Below are 20784 nucleotides of genomic sequence, written 5' to 3'. Positions count from 1 at the left end.
TGGAGGAAGACTGGGGAGAAGGAAATGCCAGAAGTCCAGTGTCAAGTACCCACAATCAGTGATGGTCTGGGGTGCCGTGTCAGCTGCTGGTGTTGGTCCACTGTGTTTTATCAAGGGCAGGGTCAATGCAGCTAGCTATCAGGAGATTTTGGAGCACTTCATGCTTCCATCTGCTGAAAAACTTTATGGAGATGAAGATTTCATTTTTCAGCACGACCTGGTACCTGCTCACAGTGCCAAAACCACTGGTAAATGGTTTACTGACCATGGTATCACTGTGCTCAATTGGCCTGCCAACTCTCCTGACCTGAACCCCATAGAGAATCTGTGGGATATTGTGAAGAGAACGTTGAGAGACTCAAGACCCAACACTCTGGATGAGCTAAAGGCCGCTACCGAAGCATCCTGGGCCTCCATAAGACCTCAGCAGTGCCACAGGCTGATTGCCTCCATGCCACGCCGCATTGAAGCAGTCATTTCTGCCAAAGGATTCCCGACCAAGTATTGAGTGCATAACTGTACATGATTATTTGAAGGTTGACGTTTTTTGTATTAAAAACACTTGTCTTTTATTGGTCGGATTAAATATGCTAATTTTGTGAGATAGGAATTTTGGGTTTTCATGAGCTGTATGCCAAAATCATCCGTATTAAGACAATAAAAGACCTGAAATATTTCAGGTAGTGTGCAATGAATCTAAAATATATGAATGTTAAATTTTCATCATGACATTATGGAAAATAATTAACTTTATCACAATATGCTAATATTTTGAGAAGGACCTGTATAGGAGGTCATGTCAGAATTTGAATCAGGTGTTCTGGAGCAGACAAACATCTAAAACTTGCAGAGAAGGGGTCCCTGAGGACCAGGGCTGTGAACCATTGAGGTACAGTTTCTAAATTGTGAAGGTAATGCCTTTTTGACCTTTTGTTCAACAAGTACAGTTCTCTTACTAGGTGCATTTTTCTTTCGTTCCAGCAACTTGAAACATAAAAGTGATGTCATTGTTCAAAGGAAACAGTCACTTAATAAATAAGTAAAATACAACTATGTACATTTAGTTTATTCAACTAAGATAGGCATGGTCTGTTTCCTTGTTTGATATTTTATTATTTCTTCATTATTATTCTTTTTACTTTAACTGGCCTTTACTACAGCTAAAAACAGGGACCTAACTGGTCCTTCAAAGAAATAAATTGCCAAAAGACTAAATGAAGAAAACAAAAATGGGAGTGGCACAGGAGTAGGAGTCATTCTGAATGGGAGCGGGACGAGAGTGGGAGTCAATTTACCAGGAGTGGGATGGGATTTTTTTTGTTATGGTGGCCTGGGATTGGGATGGGACAAGACATTTTTCTGTCGGAGCGGGATGGGACAGGAGAGAAAATCCACTCCCGTGTCACCCTCTAATGTCTTCGTCTCCTTTTTAAGCGGGAGCTGCAGCCCACAGACAGCTGCAGTAAAGGGGCCTTCAAGTAGCCACCATCGTTGTTGTTCTTCGTCTTCTTCTTCTGTCCATCGGCGGCAGGCAGACTAGTTTAAGGGTGCAATACTGCCATCAAGTGAGCTTGGACTGCAGGACAGAACTTTGTTCAGACAAATAAAGTCTTTTAAAAAACATTTCATTCTCAGTAAAAAAGGAAAACATGCTTTACTGTTTCAAATCGATTGATTACATTTTCTTGTTACATACCTATTTATCATATTTAAGGAGTCGCTGAGAGCAGTAGGTTCAGTTCTTAAACAAGGGATTACTGAACCTTCGTATCCTGTTCACTGCCGCCCCCCCTATTAGCAGCCCTTCTTTGAATGTTATTGTTGGAAGATTTGTACACAAATGATCACTGCTTGGTTAAGAAGTTTCTTTATCCTTATGAATTATCATTAAAAGACATTTTCATTTATTTAGTTTGGTCAACTTTGATGGAAGTGGTTTGAATACATTTCACATTTATCTTGAGTGTTTTATGAACTAATAAAAAGGTGTGTTCAGAGAGCAGCTCCTTTGAGAGAAGGAAGTTACTGATTAGCAGCAGACTGTCTCTCCCTGGCCAGCCAAAGATAACTTTGACTCGCTTGTGTCTTCATTGCATACCTTCTCTGAGTTTATCAGTGTGTCTAACTCTGACAGTTATCTAGATGTGTTCCAGTATCACTGACATCCCAGGGTTCTTGTCATCCTGTGTTCATAAACGCCTAACGAGTGACTTGATTTCTGACTTATTTCATGGAATTTGAATGGCCTACTCAACCCCTTCTCGTCTATCAGCTGTAAAGCAAATGAATTGCTAGCAGTTCAACAGAATGAATGGATAAACAACCAGTGTATTTTAAATGATATACTCTACTTCTGTAGATGGAACATGCAACCCCGCTATGTGGATCCTTAGAACCATCCAGTCAACACTAACACTGAATATGGGTAGTGTTTATCAAAGTAATTGTGAACAAGGCAACACCATGTGTCTACTTGCCCTTTAGATCATTCTGGATATTAAATTCTACATGTAAGTAGTGGAAAAACCCAGGGAGCGATGGAAGAACGTGGGGCTTGAGGGCTATATTGTGAATGATCTACTCCTAGGCTGCCAGCAGTCATTTAAGATGGGGGCTACAAGAGGTATTGCCACATGCCACTGGAGACTGGCCGAATCTGTCAGCACCATTTCAGATCTTCTTAGTGTTAATCCTTTGTTTGGTTCGTATTACATGTTCATCCGCTAGGGGCACTGTGGGGGGTTGTGGGGAGGGTGTGAAGGTGGAGCTACTGGAGGTAGCGGTGTCGGAGTTGTTCTGGAGGAATGCTCATGGCGGAATAAAGTTACGAAAGGATAAACAAGTTGTTTTCTTTGACTAACATTGGTAGCAGAGGATGGTTAGTAACTACAGAGTTCCACCAACGTTTGAAGAAGGAAAGCCTTACGAAAGCTGGAAGAATGAAGTCAACATTTGGACGAGAGTTACGGATTTGGAAAAAAAGAAACAAGCGCTTGCAGTCGCCCTGGCGCTGTCTGGAAGAGCGCGGGACACGGCGATGAAAATTCCGGTAGACGACCTAAATAAAGACACTGGAATGATTATATTGTTCGCCAAACTAGATGACTTGTTCCTAAAAGAGGAAAAGGACAGGATCTATGAGGCGTACTCGGATTTTGATCGAATCATAAAAGAAGTTAACATGTCGATGGCGGACTATATTATTGATTTCGAGCAGTGTTACTCGCGCATGAAAAAATACAACATGGAGCTACCTGACGGAGTTTTGGCTTTTAAGCTTTTGGACACTGCATGTTTGGATATGATGGACAGACCGCTGGCTTTAACGGCATGCTCACATGTAACATTTGCTTCAATGAAGTCCGCTTTGAAGAGAATATTTGGCAAAAAAAGAGAGCAGGGAGCGGCAGCAGAAGGCATTAGACAGGAGTCCGTGTTTGCAACGGAGCAATGGCGGCAAAAAGGCAAGTACTGGCGGCAAAGTCCCCATCAGAAAACTCCACAGCCCAACACACCGCAGCCCGGTACAAACCCGCTGGATAAATACAGACGACGGTCGAAATGTGCAGTGTGCCAAAGTACTTTTCACTGGGTTAAAAACTGTCCGCACAAAGCTGATAGTGTTAAAATTGCTGATGATACAAAAGACGTGGAAGAGTGCAATTTAACTCTGTACACCAAAGAATCACCGACAGATGCCGAAATATTCATGACAGAATGTTTTGGCTCGGCAATAATTGACACTGCTTGCAATAGGACAGTTTGTGGACAAGAGTGGCTGGACAACTACAGTACTGTATTACAAAAGAAAAGTGTGAAGAGTATGAAAGAGACAGAAATACAGAGTCACAGGCCCTTCAGGTTTGGAGATGGAAAAATCGTCTACTCCATAAAAAAGGTAAAGATACTTGCTAAAATTGGCAACACAAAGTGTAATATAGAAACTGAAGTAGTACCTGCTGACATCCCGCTGCTTCTGAGTAAAACCTCAGTAAAAAGGGCAGGGACCGTTTTGGACATGGAAAGGGACAGTGCAGTGATGTTCAACCAGCCTGTCAAACTGGACTTTACTAGCTCAGGTCATTACTGCGTGAACATTGTGGACAGTGAAAATAGAAATGTTATTCACTCTGATAAGCTATTAGAAGCTACTGAGGAAGAAATACTGACTATAACAGACAAGATGAACACAAATAAAAAGATGAAAGTTCTGGAGAAACTTCATAAACAGTTTGGACACGCCTCTGCTGATACAATACAGAGACTTTTGACTGGTTCTGGTAACAAGGACACAGAATACAACAGCCTACTGAAAAAGGTTGTGAACCAGTGTGATGTGTGTCAAAGATATTGTAAGACCAAACCAAAACCTGCTGTTGGCTTACCATTGGCATCTACATACAATGAAACAGTTGCTGTAGATCTGCACGAACTTGAACCTGGGGTTTGGTACCTACACATTATTGACCAGTTCACCCGTTTCAGTGTCTTAACCACAAAGAAGTCTTCAGAAATAGTCAAATGTTTTATCCATGATTGGATCAGTGTACATGGCCCACCACAAAAGTTGTTCAGTGACAATGGTGGTGAATTTAATAACGAGGAAGTGAGAGACATGGCCGAGAACTTTAATATTGAAGTTAAGACAACACCTGCTTACAGTCCGTGGAGCAATGGACTGTTAGAGCGCCATAATCAAACTCCGACGGAGATCCTACTGAAAGTCAAAGCAAGTACTGGATGTGACTGGAGCATTGCCATGGACTGGGCCCTTATGGCAAATAACTCTATGCAGAGTGTCCATGGATACAGCCCACATCAGCTGGTGTTCGGGCAGAATCCCAACCTACCCTCTGTATTAATAGACAAAGCTCCAGCTCTAGAGGGCACCACCAAGAGCGAATGGATTGCCAAGCATATTTCAGCCCTGCATGCTGCAAGAAAGGCTTTTACAGAAGCGGAATGTTCAGAAAGGATACGCAGAGCACTAAAGAAGCAGCTGCGACCCATAGAAGAGCGATATGAAACTGGAGACAAAGTCTTTTACAAAAGAGTGGATGGTCCAGAATGGAAAGGACCAGGAGTGGTGATTGGTCAAGATGGTGCAGTCGTTTTTGTTAGACACGGAGGCACCTGTGTCAGAGTGCATCAACTCAGATTGAGAAAAGTTACTCACGAGAATGAAGAACCTCAGATTACCTGCAATGAGGAGAACATTCAAGGACAACATACAGTGGACATCATTCAAAAGAATGTAGGAGAAGAGACTATTGCAGTAAATCCTGAGAATCATCCTTTGCCTGCTCCTGTAAATGCAGAGGCAGAGAGACAGCACACTGGGAACACCATCATAAAGACAGGTCAAATTGTGACATTCAGAAATGCAGAGGGTGTCTCACGAAAAGCTAAAGTGTTGGGGCGTGCCGGCAAAGCAACTGGGAAATACAAGAACTGGTTTAACTTGGAGCTGTTGGAGCCAGCAGAAGTGGCTGGCAACAGTGAATCAGCTGATATGTCACAGTTGGAGGATTTTCAAGTCCAGGCAGATGCTGAGGATATGGATACACACGAGGATGTTTTTGTGAGTAACGACATGTCGTTTGATGAAGCAAAGAAAAATGAAATAATAAGCTGGAAACAAAACCAAGTGTTTGAAGAAATTGAGGACAAAGGACAAAAGTGTGTCTCCACTCGTTGGGTGTGCACTCTAAAAGAAACTGAAAATGGTATAATACCTAATGCAAGACTTGTTGCACGAGGATTTGAGGAGCTACAAGTTTCTGACATACAAAAGGACTCTCCAACCTGTGCCTCAGAGTCACTGAGACTCCTAGTGGCAGTTATATGTCAAAAACATTGGGAACTTCACTCTATGGACATTAAATCTGCCTTTTTACAAGGAAAGCAACTGTCCAGAGACATTTTTATCAAACCTCCTCCAGAGGCCAAGAACACAGTGTGCTTTGGAAACAAAAAAAATGTGTGTATGGTTTAGCTGATGCTTCACTGTATTGGTATAACAGGGTAAAAAGCATCATGATTGAAGCAGGAGGCATTATGTCTAAGGTTGATCCTGCAGTTTTCTATTGGCTGGATGAGCTAAAAAATGTAACTGGTGTACTTGCTTGTCATGTTGATGATTTTATATGGGGTGGATCACACATGTTTTCAGAGTCAGTCATACCTCACCTGAGGTCAAAGTTTAATGTCGGTCGTGAAGCACATAATAGCTTTTCCTATGTGGGGGTAGATCTTGTCACTGAAGGTAAGAAGGTACAAATACACCAAGAAACATACATTCAGCACTTGGAGTCCATACACCTCTCACCCTCACGAGCAGCAAAGTCAGCTTCACCTCTCACCGAAAAGGAGACAGAGCAGCTCAGATCTAAGATAGGCCAACTTCTGTGGGTGGCGAGATAGAGCAGGCCTGATGTCATGTTTAATGTTAGTAATTTAGCATCTCGTCTCAAACATGCTACAGTACAGACCATTAATGAAGCAAACAGAGTTGTGTGTAAGCTCAAGGCCAAGTCAGTTGAATTGAATTTTCAACATATTGGGGAAGACAGTAACTTAAAGATGGTTACATTTACTGATGCATCTTTTGGAAATCTTTCAGATGGGGGCACTCAAGGCGGGCACTTCATTGTTTTGATGGGTGACAATGTGCAGTTCTCTCCCATTTCATGGCAGTCAAAGATAATTAAGAGAATTGTCAGAAGCACTCTGGCAGGTGAAACACTTGCTATGTCTGAGGGGATTGATAATGCCATTTTTTTTCCACACTCTTTTCTGAACTCAGTACTGGTAGTACTGCATGTCCTCCACCTATAATCTGTGTGACTGATAATTTCTCTCTTGTTGATGCCCTTAAGTCAACTAAGTCTGTTGCAGAGAAAAGGTTACGGCTGGAAATCAGTTCAATTAAATAGCTGATTCAAACTAAGAGAGTTCATCAAGTGTTGTGGTCTCAAACAAAAGACCAACTTGCAGACTGCTTAACAAAGAAGGGAGCATCCACAACCTCACTTCTTAAGGCTCTTTATGAAGGCCATTGGAAAATTCAATAAATTCATTCACAAGATGTTTCACATTCTATCAGGTTGAAACTGTTCTAACAAAGATCTTTAACGGCTGTGTTTTCTCATGAGTCTTAAAAATGTATGTATCTTTGTTTTTGTTTTGTTTGTTTTTTTTTTTAGAAAAGGTGGGAGATTGTTAATCCTTTGTTTGGTTCGTATTACATGTTCATCCGCTAGGGGCACTGTGGGGGGTTGTGGGGAGGGTGTGAAGGTGGAGCTACTGGAGGTAGCGGTGTCGGAGTTGTTCTGGAGGAATGCTCATGGCGGAATAAAGTTACGAAAGGATAAACAAGTTGTTTTCTTTGACTAACACTTAGTGGCACATCACCCATTTCCACCTGCCTTGCCGATACTGACCATGTTCTGAATGTTCCACCACATGTTTTCAGGGCCTAAGATTGCAGTAATAGACAATGTAAGATGGAAAGCAATTAAATGTCTTTTATTGAAAAATGACAACCTCAATCAACATTTCAGTATCAGAATCAGAAAAAAAACGAGTAGTGTTTCACACGTACAAGGAATTTGCTTTGGTGGTAAGGTGCTAGACATAGACACACATGCAGTTGACATAAATACATCTGGAAATCTATAGTTAAAAAGCAAAAACAAGTTGTGTAGGAATGTCATGAGAATACAATAACAATATAAAATTTAATAAAATAGTATTGACATGTGCTGAGATATTCGTATTATTTGCAAGGGGGAAGTGTCAGTGGAGGACCGGGGCCTTGTTAATGAGGCTAGCTGCAGAGGGAAAGAAGGTGTTTTTGTCACGAGAGGTTTTGGTCCTGATGGACTTCATTACCACAGAGGGCAGGGTGATGGGTCTGAAGTCATTTAGTCCTGTGGTCCTTGGTTTCTTGGAGACAGGGATGATGGTGGATGCTTTAAAGCAGGCAGGCACATGGCATGTCTCCAGTAAGGTGTTGAAAATGTCTGCGAACACCGGAGACAGCCGATCAGCACAGCGCTTCAGGGCGGATGGGGAGACATAGTCCGGCTCAGCTGCTTTACAGGGTTCCTGCCTCTGAAACAGTCTATTGACTTCCTTCTCTGACACGGAGAAGGTAGTGGGTGGAGTGAAGTGCAGCTGAGGGCGAGCATGTGAGCAGAAACAGGATGCGATTGGTCTATGTACATACTGTGACATCCAGCCTCTTCTGCTGCTGCTGCTGTACAGTTCTGGCCAAATTCTGTAAAGAATAAATAAATAATAGGAAGAAGAAAACAGTAAAGTTAGTGTTGAATAGGGGTGGGTAGGGTGGTAGAAGATGCTACACAATATACGTCTCACATCAGCTGCTCAGAGGATTCTGCTGCTCGTAGGCTGAGAGGTTGGCAGGTCTGTTAGTATCCTCTTATGGTTGCCGTTTGGACTGTAGACAATGCGTGTTGTTGGCACCAAACAACGTCAATCCTTTTACTTTCCTCATCTGTACCTGGATCAGGAGATAACGTGGCTTCAGCCGGAGGTACGGCTGCTTCAGCAGCTACGCAACAGAGCTCCTATCTCTGGGGTTTCCTACCAAGCACCTGGGATAAAAACAGAGAATAAAAATGACCAATAAGACTGGCTGTATACTGGCAGCGTGATGCATGCTTTGAGAACAGACATTGTTATGGTTTATTTCACCTAGATGCATCCCACGAGTGTCCCAGTTTGATCTCAAGAGGCATGTCAACTACAGTCCTGGCATGTTACCTATTATTTTCTTGATGAAAAACACAATCTGAAAGATTGGACAGCAGTCCTTTGAAAGAGAATTCAGAGAAAGTGCACCGGCGATTTCTCCATTTTTCCTTCTCAGGACAAAAAATGACACACGGTGTGTAAGCTAAAGGAGTCCATGCTTTGAGTCTTGTAAAAGCAACCGTGTTTTAAAGCCACGTGGAACTGCTACACATCTACATGTAGCTGCAATGTATGGGAATTCAAATAATAAATGATGTAGATAAAGTATTACAAGTGTCAGTTCTTGTTTAAACCCTGTGACAATGTGCTATTTTTCCTCAAGGTTATGAAAGTTTGAGAATGTGATAGCGACGACCTATGCTTAGACATGATGATTTGAAGTGGGGGGGAGCAAAATGGCGGCAAAGTAAAAACAAAAACAAAAACTGGAAATGACGGGAATCTAACCAGGGAGCACACGCTTGCCGGCCAAGCGGCTCTTCTTCTGTCCATCGGCGGCCGGCAGACTAGTTTAAGGGTGCAATACTGCCATCAAGTGAGCTTGGACTGCAGGACAGAACTTTGTTCAGACAAATAAAGTCTTTTAAAAAACATTTCATTCTCAGTAAAAAAGGAAAACATGCTTTACTGTTTCAAATCGATTGATTACATTTTCTTGTTACATACCTATTTATCATATTTAAGGAGTCGCTGAGAGCAGTAGGTTCAGTTCTTAAACAAGGGATTACTGAACCTTCGTGTCCTGTTCACTGCCACCCCCCCAGTATCACAAACTTCCCAGGGTTCTTGTCATCCTGTGTTCATAAACGCCTAACGAGTGACTTGATTTCTGACTTATTTCATGGAATTTGAATGGCCTACTCAACCCCTTCTCTTCTATCAGCTGTAAAGCAAATGAATTGCTAGCAGTTCAACAGAATGAATAGATAAACAACCAGTGCATTTTAAATAATATACTCTACTTCTGTAGATGGAACATGCAACCCCGCTATGTGGATCCTTAGAACCATCCAGTCAACACTAACACTGAATATGGGTAGTATTTATCAAAGTAATTGTGAACAAGGCAACACCATGTGTCTACTTGCCCTTTAGTTCATTCTGGATATTAAATTCTACATGTAAGTAGTGGAAAAACCCAGGGAGCAATGGAAGAACGTGGGGCTCGAGGGCTATATTGTGAATGATCTACTCCTAGGCTGCCAGCAGTCATTTAAGATGGGAGCTACAAGAGGTATTGCTGTCAGGTTTAACCAACCTAACAATATTTATAACAACACAAAAAGAAAAGAGAGACAAAGTATTAGTTCCTTTTACTCGCTTCGCGAGGAGAGACGGTCAAGATTTGCTCAGTTACAGATCCCGCACCGCTCTGAAGCCTATCCGACCGCTTCCTCTTTTTATTGTCTTTCGGGGGTCCCTAGTTTACAAAAACATTGTTCTCTAAAGGATGGGGGAAAACAACAGCTGCATCGTAAACAGGTCATAAACAGCTTTATACATTAACAACACATTTCCACAGTCCCCTTCAACTGGTAGGGTCAGCTGTGACTTTTTGTCGAGTGTAATCAGCCTTCATCTTTATGACCTCCTCAACTGGACTGCTTCCTTCTCTGCTAGTTCAGCTCCATTTATGATCTTTGCCTGCAGACAAACTCACACATCCTTTCTCACACATACATCATGAAAGGTTATATAATCAAATAGTTAAGTTAAAGAATAGGAGAAAATATAAGATAAATCTATATTCAATTATTCCAACATTTCCCCCCTGTTTGTCTTATATGTGCTCATATTCTCATATCACTTAACAGCCACTTCTGTCAAATTTTGTAACTGTAAGTTTATCTTCATGAGTACAAAGACAAGAGGTACTTACTGACATTTAAATCACAGAATCATATAGAAATGGATCTGCATACAGGTCAGAAAATTGGTCAGTCCCATCCTCATCATCTTCATCATCCTGATGTTTAAATAACAGATAGAGTTGTGTAACTCTGCTTTCCATAGGAGAAATAGCTGTGGTGATAAGACGGTTAAGCAGAGTACAAAAGCAGGGCATTCAACAATATCCACACAATGTCAAAATTGAAGCAAACACTGCACAGGAAATTATTACTCATGATACTAAAATTTTATACTTCCCAAACATATCCAGCCAGGAGTCCCACATCGAGGCGTCTACTCCATAATGCTCTTTCTTTAAATGTTTTTTTGCCATTTAGAGATCTCAAACCTTCTATGGCTTTCGTTAGGCTGCCATCAGCTGCCGTGTTGTTAGGTATAAATGTGCAACATTTTTCTCCAAAAATGGCACAAACTTCTCCTTTTTCGGCAAACAACATGTGCAAAGCAATTCTATTCTGGAATGCCATCAGGGAAGTTGAAGCCAATTGATCATGGACAGTTTCAAACCTGCTTTGTGTCCAATTTCCTAGTTTTTGTACATTGTAGTGAATATAGTTGATCCTGTCTACGTTTTTTTTCAACATACATCACCAACAGATACTTGATTCAAATCCTGCAGCTACTTGATCAGTTAATTTATCTTCATCTATAGCATCTATGTATGTAGAGTCTCCCTCAATCTGCCAAGCTGCTTCTCTGCACTTCCTATCACACCAATCATGTGGATTTAACACTAAATAGTCCATCTGTTACTTCATCTACTAACATTGGATATAACCATAAAGTAATTAAGCACATAGTCCTGTTACTTTTGAAGGTGATCAATCAAACAACCACCACCAAATGTCTCCTCTAGAGACTAGTTTAAAACACTTATTTACTTTTACAATTGTAATACACCATACTGCAATGAGATTTCCCAATTTATTACCTCTCTCTGTCATATTTATACATGTATAGTGTCCAGTGGTGATTCGCTTATGGAAAACTGATTTATCCTTCTCTGCTCTAATTACAGGAAAAACAGAATCCTTGTGCTGACACATTTCATTAGGATTAGTTTGATTCATTACTTCCATCACACAGAGTTGTGGTATCACAGCTGGAATTATTTGTAATAAAAGCCTGGGACCCATACATACAACACAATCTCTTTTAGTCATGTTAGCCGCTTGTTCTACCATCAATAACCAGTTATTATTTGTTCCTGATACTCCTGTAATAACCTGGAACTTAGTCATCTATGGTTAACTTTTCTAACATAATTTTCACTCTCTTCGCTTTGTTACCTGGATTGCATTATCAGCTTTATGGAACTTAAACAACTTCTTTTAATAACTAGCATAAGCAGTGGTGCCCCACTCTGGTGTCCAATTATTTCCTTCATCAGCTACCATCATGGACCATGAGGTGTCTCTTCTGTCATTAGTTAAGTACCATTTATAACTTCTATAATCCTGTCCTTTCCTTCCTCGTTTAGTCAAGCTAATGAGTGGGATCAGCACCACAGCTGTGGTTTTAGATTTCACGCACACTTGAATGCCATAAGTATAAGAAGTTTGTTTAGTGCACATAGTTAGGTTATCTTGCCTTCCTTGATTTAGCGCTACTTGTTTCATATAACTCATAACAGATGTTGTTACATTCTAATTCATCTTGACTGGTTTCCAGAAGTACCAGAAAAATAAAAATCAATATAAGAAAAACAAAAAAAATATATAACCACCCAGCATCGGAAAGAGTTGTTCATTCATCTAAAAGTCATTTTGGCTGAAATTTTCACTCCTCTAAATGGTTCCAGTGTCTTAATTGTCTTCACTGACTTTCGGGTCTCTCCAGCCTCTAAATGTCTGGGTCCACCCTATTATCAGTCTATAAATCACTTCCCCTGACGGAGCTTTCAACCGAAATGATCTTTTTACAATGTGTAAGGTGAATCCAGGTTCATCTCTCAGTTATTTTACTGCCCTGGCAGTGGTTAATAATACCTAATATGGATCCTCCCACTTAGGTGAATAACAATGCTTCTTCTTTACACTCCTTATTAACACCCAGTCTCCTGGTTTCACTAGTTAGTTTTCCTGCTGGGAAATAGAACATTCCTCATTAGTTTAAATTTATTTCTGTTGGTTTCTAACATACTCCTCATATAATCAACTAGGTTAGCTTCTTCATCTAACTCCCACTTATTTTTTTAACTGTGGTAATCTGTATGGTCTTCCACATAACATTTCATAGGGTGTTAGCCCTGAGGTGCTTGTAATGTTTAGTTGGAAGTAGTTCTATCCGTTTAGAAAATGCATCTATAATGACTAAACAGAACTTTTTCCCTTCACTGTAGTTTAACTCAATAAAATCCATATGAATTGTTTGAAAAGGGTATCTTACTTTTGCAAATTGTCCCCTTCGTTGTCTTAAATTCCCTTGTGGATAATGTTTTACACATGCTAAACATGTTTTACAAAAAAAAATTTTTAATAAGAATTTTAGAATTTAATCAATATGTTATATAATATTAATATATCTGTCCTACTATTCCCCCCTGTTGAGACATTATGAAAACACGATGGCTCAAATATTGCTTCCATTTATAGGTTCTTTGGTAGGACAGGTTTATTATCTGGTCAAATATAGTTTTCATCTTTTAATGCAGCTCCATGTTTTTTCCACATTGCTATCTCCTGTAGTGAGCTTTGTTGTTGCATCTTTTCTAACACTATATCCATTGTCACCAATGCATATCCTGTTTGTGTCTTCTCCCTCTCATCTTTTTAGAGAAATCATTCACATAAACTATTTCGTGATCCTGCAAATCACTTCAATTTTTTCTTTTTTTTTTTTTTTTTTTTTTCCTAATTCTGCAGTATTAATGAAACTGAATGGGAAACTCTTAAGGTTAAAAGGTTAAACAACACTATTGCAGCACTGCAACTGTCATTTTAGGCTGCAATTACAGCTCTCACACAATATAGTTGCACACACGCAACACTATCTAGTTTTGAAAAATAATAGGCTATTATTTTCATTTTATCTCCATGTTGTTGAACCAGAACTGAAGTCATAAAATGTCCCTTGCAATCTACCATCTAAACAAACGGTTTACTATAATCTGGTAATGCTAAAGCAGTACTGGAAACTAGAACTTGTTTTATGTTGGTAAATGCTTCTTCAGCTTCTACACTCCATTTCAATTTAGACGTCATTTTCAGCTCTTCCTCATACATTAATTTGTTTAATGGAGTTACTATTTCTGCATAATTTGGCACCCAGTTTCTACAATAATTAGTTAGTCCAAGGAAGGACATTATTTGCTTTTTTGTTACTGGTTTTAGAACTTGTAATATTGCAGTCTTTCTTTCTTCTACAATTGTGCGTCCCCCTGCGCTAAGATTATGACCTAAGTATTTAACCTAATTTTTACACAATTGAAGTTTATTTTTACTAACTTTGTCCTTCTTCTGCTAAATGTTTTAATAATGCTATTGTATCATTTTTACAAGTCTCCTCATCAGGAGAGGCTAATAGCACATCATCAACATATAGTAAAACCTGACTACCTCCTGGAGGGTCAAACTTGCCCATACTTGCACTCATTTCCAGAAAGTATATAGTTGGACTTTCACAGTAACCTTGTGGTAGTCTGGTATAAGTATATATTTATCCCTCAAAGGTAAATGCAAACCAGAACTGCCTATCTTTCCTGTTGATGGAGCTTGTTTTTTAACTGGAAAAATGGGGGTGTTACATCGTGAGTCCTCACATTTTATTATCACCCCTGCAGTTATTAAATCCTTTATTACTGGTTTTATTCCTTCACGAGCATCATATTTCAAAGGGTATTATTTATTCTGGGCCTGTATTCTGTTTTTGCTCTAATCTGAACAGGTAATGCTCCTTTACTAAACCCACATCAGTAGGGTCTGTTGACCATAATTTATCAGGGACTTCATTCAAACACTGTTCCTCCTGTTCAGTAAGGAATAGTTCTCATTGTTGTTTTGTATGCAAATGTATCCCTTCCTGCACTGTCACTGTCCATAATAATAATTTTCTAATTAATCCTGTGGATGCACTAGTTTCTGTATTCATTATTGTTACAAACCAGTCTGTGACATCTTTTCCCCTCTGCACTATTCTCCCCATATCCTGCTACTTGAGTTCTTTATCCTTGAATAAAGATATTTGTGGAGGTGACCACATGTTGCAGAGCTTCCTAGTGTCTTCCTCTAACACTACTTCAGCAACTGAGGTACTCTTCCTATCTGTATAAAGATAAGTTACCATGACTTTTATAGGGGTTACTTTATTTAATACTTCTTCATAAATTTTATCTTGTCCAGGAGTATTTTTATACCACATGGTAATATGTAGATCATCTGGTGTCATCTGATCGTGTAGTTGAGTAATAACATTTCTTCCTTCTGTTAGTAAAGCTGTCCCTACGTCTAGGGGTGGCTTATTCAGAACATCCAGTTAATAGTGGTAATAAGGTGGTCCTACTCCTTTTTTAACATCAACACCCTGATGTGTATTGTCTGTAATCTCCTCTGCTCACTCCTCTCTGACCCCTGCGGTTTTTTTGTCCCCTGCCTCTAAATTTTTTTCTCTACCTCTGTTGTTTTAATAAATCTGCTCTTCTTCTTCTTCTTGCTGAAAAAAAAATGTTGCCTATTTATTTATTTATGTATTTATTTATTTTTCCTTCATAACTTTTTCTGCATGGAGGGCATGATTTACATAGTTTTCTAGATTTGCTGTGGGGAACCCTATAAAATATCTCCATACCCAGGTATTAATTGCATCCCTGGAACCAGCATGTAGTGCATTTTTTAACTGCTGTCAATAAGCTCCTTGCTTATTGTAGACCACTATGTATTTTAAACACTTTTGTCAGTCTAATCCTATATTCTTCAAAAGGTTATTCCTCATTTTGTTTCACTCTGGCTATTAAAAAGAGTAAAATATTTTCTACGGTTACACAGAAAAAACCCATGTCATGCCATGAACCTCCGTGACACGCTGTATCAACAGCCTTCAGCGTCTCAAAACAATAATAATAAAAAATAAACACAAATAAAACATACATGAGGTACAGCCATGGTGGGGATGGATTTATTCACCAAAGGGACTCATTTTAGCCCATCCAATCCTGTCAAACCTCATCAGATCTTTGGTACAAAACAAAAACTTTCCACCTGCTCTTTTACTCCCCTTCTTCTGTCCTGCTATTCCACTTTGCAAGTCTATCAAAAATTACTTCTTAGCCCTCTGACCTTTTCTGCTTTCCACAAAAACGTCCATTCTTATCTCCTGCATCACATCTCTCTCTTTTTAGTTCTTTTTAAGCAATAATCTACATCCTCATCTACATTACTGCTTTGTCCATTTTTCTTAAATCACGTTTACTTTTAATGTACTTTTAATTATTGCATCCTATAGATCACCTAAATTTTTTTTTTTTTTAGAGTTTAAACGACGATCATAATGATATGTGGTTATCCATTTATCTAAATATTTTGATTTACTCGGATCTTGTGCTACTATGAACTTCCAATCTTTGCATTGTAGTTCGTTTTTCAATTTATTTTTACTAGCCCCTTTTCCCATGTTTTGATTTAAATTTGGTCCAGCATATAAATACCTAGGGTATTCTAAATACTGGATTTTTCTCTTCAGTAGGGTGACAGAAAAATCTCCTTTTGTGGTAATTCTCACTTCAACTCTTTCGAGTGGAGAATTCTTGCGTTTGCTTCCACAAAAGTTAGTCACTAACAATCCTACTGTTTTTGGTATGAGGTAAAACCTAGTGGTTTAAATCCTCCATTTATTTCTCACATACACACATTTAAACACGGATTTTACTTAGTATTTTTTGTTGTTTAAAATACTTAAACGCAGATTTTACTTAGTATTTTTTGTTGTTTAAAATACTTAAACACAGACTCCGCCGTTCTGGAAACACGGAATTTTAGTATTACTTTCTTAATACTTAAGAGGACTCTGTCGTCCCCTATAACCTCGGAATTTTCAGTATTTTCACTAATACTTTAAGCAGAACTCCGGCGCACTGCTGTTAACCTCGGAATTTTCAGTATTTTCACTAATACTTTAAGCAGAACTCCGGCGCACTGCTGATAACCTCGGAATTTTCAGTATTTTCACTAATACTTTAAGCAGAACTCCGGCGCACTGCTGATAACCTCGGAATTTTCAGTATTTTCACTAATACTTTAAGCAGAACTCCGGCGCACTGCTGATAACCTCGGAATTTTCAGTATTTTCACTAATACTTTAAGCAGAACTCCGGCGCACTGCTGATAACCTGTCAGTGCCTAGGTTTACAGGGTTTGTTTACTTTACGCAATTACCCCCAGTCATTCGTCACACTTTTGTTTTAAATCCAGATTCAACTCACCACTTTGTCCTCTCCTCTCTCTCTCAGAGTTCCGTCAGCCGTCAGACTCCAGCGGGCGGGCCGAAATCCAGTCCCGGAAAGGGTCTGTGTGTCTTCCTGATGAAAACAGCCGTGCGCACAGTCTTTTCCTGGAGTCTACCGACCCGCTGGAACCATCAGGCGTAGTTGGAATCCGGCTCTCGAAGGACCAAATTAATGTCAGGTTTAACCAACCTAACAATATTTATAACAACACAAAAAAAAAAGAGAGACAAAGTATTAGTTCCTTTTACTCGCTTTGCGAGGAGAGATGGTCAAGATTTGCTCAGTTACAGATCCCGCACCGCTCTGAAGCCTATCCGACCGCTTCCTCTTTTTATTGTCTTTCGGGGGTCCCTAGTTTACAAAAACATTGTTCTCTAAAGGATGAGGGAAAACAACAGCTGCATCGTAAACAGGTCATAAACAGCTTTATACATTAACAACACATTTCCACAGTCCCCTTCAACTGGTAGGGTCAGCTGTGACTTTTTGTCGAGTGTAATCAGCCTTCATCTTTATGACCTCCTCAACTGGACTGCTTCCTTCTCTGCTAGTTCAGCTCCATTTATGATCTTTGCCTGCAGACAAACTCACACATCCTTTCTCACACATACATCATGAAAGGTTATATAATCAAATAGTTAAGTTAAAGAATAGGAGAAAATATAAGATAAATCTATATTCAATTATTCCAACAATTGCCACATGCCACTGGAGACTGGCCAAATCTGTCAGCACCATTTCAGATCTTCTTAGTGGCACATCACCCATTTCCACCTGCCTTGCCGATACTGACCATGTTCTGAATGTTCCACCACATGTTTTCAGGGCCTAAGATTGCAAGGCATCTAGGTTTTTGCAAAATTAATTAAGAGTCAGCAGCTGACATATGAGCAACACATCCATAATCCAGCATGGACCTCAGGAGTACCAAACCTATTTTGGAGAGAGAAACTGCTTACACATCACTTCTGTCCTGCCAACCAGCCAAGTACATGAATCATATTTTTTTTACATTGATCAGAAAGTGTTTCAACATGTATGGTCAAGTGATCATCACTGTTATCGAAAAACAGGCCGGGCAGGAAAATTGGAAGCGTGAAGATCGCCCAGTGAAAAGAAGGAGCATTCCCTCGGCCAGGTGGATGAGGACTTCTGCCGCTGTCTGCCTTTTTTCCCAAGAGGAGAGACCACTAAGCTCATCAGGTCACACCAAAACTAATAGTCAGTGTAAGATGGAAAGCAATTAAATGTCTTTTATTGAAAAATGACAACCTCAAGCAACATTTCAGGATCAGAATCAGAAACAAAACGAGTAGTGTTTCACACGTACAAGGAATTTGCTTTGGTGGTAAGGTGCTAAACATAGACACACATGCAGTTGACATAAATACATCTAGAAATATATAGTTAAAAAGCAAAAACAAGTTGTATAGGAATGTCATGAGAATACAATAACAATATAAAATTTAATAAAATAGTATTGACATGTGCTGAGATATTCGTATTATTTGCAAGGGGGAAGTGTCAGTGGAGGACCGGGGCCTTGTTAATGAGGCTAGCTGCAGAGGGAACAAAGGTGTTTTTGGTCCTGATGGACTTCATTACCACAGAGGGCAGGGTGATGGGTCTGAAGTCATTTAGTCCTGTGGTCCTTGTTTTCTTGGAGACAGGGATGATGGTGGATGCTTTAAAGCAGGCAGGCACATGGCATGTCTCCAGTGAGGTGTTAAAAATGTCTGCGAACACCAGAAACAGTCGATCAGCATAGCGCTTCAGGGCGGATGGGGAGACATAGTCCGGCTCAGCTGCTTTACAGGGTTCCTGCCTCTGAAACAGTCTATTGACTTCCTTCGCTGACACGGAGAGGGTAGGGGGTGGAGTGAAGTGCAGCTGAGGGCGAACATGTGAGCAGAAACAGGATGCGATTTGTCTATGTACACTCTGTGACATCCAGCCTCTTCTGCTGCTGCTGCTGTACAGTTCTGGCCAAATTCTGTAAAGAATAAATAAATAATAGGAAAAAGAAAATAGTAAAGTTAGCTTTGAATAGGGGTGGGTAGGGGGGTAGAAGATGCTACACAATATAAGTCTCACATCAGCTGCTCAGAGGATTCTGCTGCTCGTAGGCTGAGAGGTTGGCAGGTCTGTTAGGATCCTCTTACGGTTGCCGTTTGGACTGTAGACAATGCGTGTTGTTGGCACCAAACAACGTCAATCATTTTACTTTCCTCATCTGTACCTGGATCAGGGGATAACGTGGCTTCAGCCGGAGGTACGGATGCTTCAGCAGCTATGCAACAGAGCTCCTCTCTCTGGGGTTTCCTACCAAGCACCTGGGATAAAAACAGAGAATAAAAATGACCATTGAGACTGGCTGTATACTGGCAGCGTGATGCCTGCTTTGAGAGCAGACATTGTTATGGTTTATTTCACCTAGATGCATCCCACGAGTGTCTCAGTTTGATCTCAAGAGGCATGTGAACTACAGTCCTGGCATGTTACGTATTATTTTGTTGATGAAAAACACACAATCTGAAAGATTGGACAGCAGTCCTTTGAGGGAGATGACAGAGAAAGTGCACCGGCGATTTCTCCATTTTTCCTTCTCAGGAAAAAAAATGACACACGGTGTGGAAGCTAAAGGAGTTTAAGCTTAGAGTCTTATAAAGGCAACCGTGTTTTAAAGCCACGTGGAACTGCTACACATCTACATGTAGCTGCAATGTATGGGAATTCAAATAATAAATGATGTAGATAAAGTATTACAAGTGTCAGTTCTTGTTTAAACCCTGTGACAATGTGCTATTTTTCCTCAAGGTTAGGAAAGTTTGAAAATGTGATAGCGACGACCTATGCTTAGACATGATGATTTGAAGTGGGGGGGAGCAAAATGGCAGCAAAGTAAAAACAAAAACAAAAACTGGAAATGACGGGAATCTAACCAGGGAGCACACGCTTGCCGGCCCAGCGGCTCTACCCAGTATGCCACCAATTCCAGCCGACATCAGAAAGGCCAAAACATATATCTGACATGTAAAACGGTAACGGAACGTTCCGCGCATGCGCAATGTCCTTCTTCTTGCTACAGCTAGAGTGGCTCCACTTCTTCACTCTTTCATTCTACTTCTGTGTTTTAGGCTTTGGAAAAACACAAAATACCTCTTTTTATTTCATTTACTTTTTTTCTTTCATTGCAAACCAACACTTTTCTCAGCCCTTACAACCACTCAACCCAGCCAAGGCTGACCAGTCAGCCCGCAACTCACCATGTTTTCTCGGACCGGAAGCCAAAGCTGCTGCATGTCTTCGTCTCCTTTTTAAGCGGGAGCTGCAGCCCACAGACAGCTGCAGTAAAGGGGCCTTCAAGTAGCCACCATCGTTGTTGTTCTTTGTCTTCTTCTTCTTCTGTCCATCGGCGGCAGGCAGACTAGTTTAAGGGTGCAATACTGCCATCAAGTGAACTTGGACTGCAGGACAGAACTTTGTTCAGATAAATAAAGTCTTTTAAAAAACATTTCATTCTCAGTAAAAAAGGAAAACATGCTTTACTGTTTCAAATCGATTGATTACATTTTCTTGTTACATACCTATTTGTCATATTTAAGGAGTCGCTGAGAGCAGTAGGTTCAGTTCTTAAACAAGGGATTACTGAA

General features: G+C 40.2%; 1 long non-coding RNA gene across 1 annotated transcript; it reads right to left on the bottom strand.

Annotated features, from left to right (window-relative positions):
• Positions 1–19064: 19064 nt before the first annotated feature.
• LOC124857824 lies at positions 19065–20520 on the bottom strand. The gene is made up of 3 exons (XR_007035692.1): positions 20398–20520; positions 19226–19464; positions 19065–19124 (listed from the first exon to the last, which is right to left on the bottom strand). It is a non-coding gene; the product is annotated as an uncharacterized LOC124857824 (long non-coding RNA).
• Between the last annotated feature and the right edge of the window lie 264 nt (positions 20521–20784).

Source organism: Girardinichthys multiradiatus, chromosome 21 (assembly GCF_021462225.1).
Source record: "Girardinichthys multiradiatus isolate DD_20200921_A chromosome 21, DD_fGirMul_XY1, whole genome shotgun sequence".
Classification (NCBI taxonomy): domain Eukaryota; kingdom Metazoa; phylum Chordata; class Actinopteri; order Cyprinodontiformes; family Goodeidae; genus Girardinichthys; species Girardinichthys multiradiatus.
The sequence above is the reverse complement of the archived record's forward strand: the minus strand, read 5'-3'. Positions and strand labels throughout refer to the sequence as shown.